The following is a 1,573-nucleotide window of genomic DNA, read 5'->3' as shown; positions in this document are numbered from 1 at the left end:
GGGCGGGGGCGGGGCCAGCGCCGCCGCTCCCCCTCCCCGCGCTGTGTGGGAGCAGGAAGGTGTTAAGTTATAATGATGGAGCAATTAAGCGATAAGTGGGTCTAATTAACCCACGTCGGGTAACCGAGACAGGCTTAAGTGGAAACGGCCGCGTTGCACAACGAGTCGGTGGCGGGGCAGAACGGCGTTTGGTCACTCGGACCGGCCCAAGCTAAGGGAGAGAGCTGTCTGTCTTTACAAGTCAAAATTCTTTCATATAATCCAAGCTTAATAATAACAAAAAAGTGGATTTTTTTGCTGTATCTCAGCAATTTGATTGCATTCTAACAGTATAAAATCATGTACCCCCAAGTATTTAAAAATTATGAAGCAAGCTTTTGAGCAATATCAGCCTAAGGAGCAGGTTAAAATATGCAATTAGATTTTGCTTTTTCCCCAAACCTTTCTTCCTGGCCCTCAAAGCATATTTGAGTCACATCCATGGCACATCAAGATTTTGGCTATTGGTTTAAAGTGGAAGCTGAGATGCTCCTTCAATGGGACATTAAGAAGGGGGATATCAGGGAAATACCACTATTGCAGGCCTCATAAATAATGCTGAGAGTCCAACTTGAAGCGATCTTTAAATTGCTGTTCATCACTTCAGGGAAAATTTTATAGTTAGAAACCTGTGGCCATCTTTGGCAAACCCATCAAGTTTCAATGGCACAATTTGGACCCTTGTTCCGTGTCTGCCAGTCAGCCCATCTTTCCATAAGAACTGCGAAACCCATTAGCCAGTTTTAGCCAAAAAGTTACAGTCTCAGGGCATGAGTTTGGCTGGTTTATAAATGACATTTCTTTCTAATCATCAGCATCCAGGTTGCTCTGAATCAGCCACAAAGCCTATTGCCTGTTGCCCAGTCTGTGTTTAAAGGACACAGTAGGGAACTGTGGGAAGAACAAAAACACACTAAGGGAGCCACTCTCTCACGGTGCGAATGGGAGGGGTACACAGGGTTATTGCAGGGGACAGACTGCTCAGAGACCAGGCTGCAGGTGCCTTGCTAAACAACCCACGATATGCTTGTTTGTGTGAGGTCCACGTAGACAATGCAGCCGTTGTTTAACGTAAGTGCAATACAACATTCATTTATTGAGCGGCAGTACACTTCACAGGCGATGTCCATAATGCTGTACTGACAAGAAATTCCAGGTCTCCCGCCCCCCCATGCAACTTTATCTCCAACCCTGCTTGTGCAGTTAAGATATTTGTGTGAGAGGTGAAGCCAGAAATGTCACCTGCACTTCTCTAGCTGCCATGTGACTGTGACCCTGCCAGATCCATGTAATCCAGACACCGTGATAGGCACAGGTTCCCCACATCAGCTTGAGCGCCCATAGTAGATAAAAGGAGAGGCAGAGGAAGACGCAGCCCTGCCCTAAAACCCTCGCAGTCTAAGTAGGCAAAGTAAGTGAGCTGGCTTTCAAATGGCCTGAGGGCTGGCCTAACTTTATTCCTGTTGAAGTCAGTGATAAAACTCCCATAAATGGAGCCTTTTGGAAAATCCCACCCTTGGGGCATGAAAGTACT

The sequence above is a fragment of the Onychostruthus taczanowskii genome, unplaced genomic scaffold (genome assembly GCF_017590055.1).
Source record: "Onychostruthus taczanowskii isolate IOZ18803 unplaced genomic scaffold, ASM1759005v1 scaffold48, whole genome shotgun sequence".
NCBI classification, from domain to species: domain Eukaryota; kingdom Metazoa; phylum Chordata; class Aves; order Passeriformes; family Passeridae; genus Onychostruthus; species Onychostruthus taczanowskii.
The sequence above is the reverse complement of the archived record's forward strand: the minus strand, read 5'-3'. Positions refer to the sequence as shown.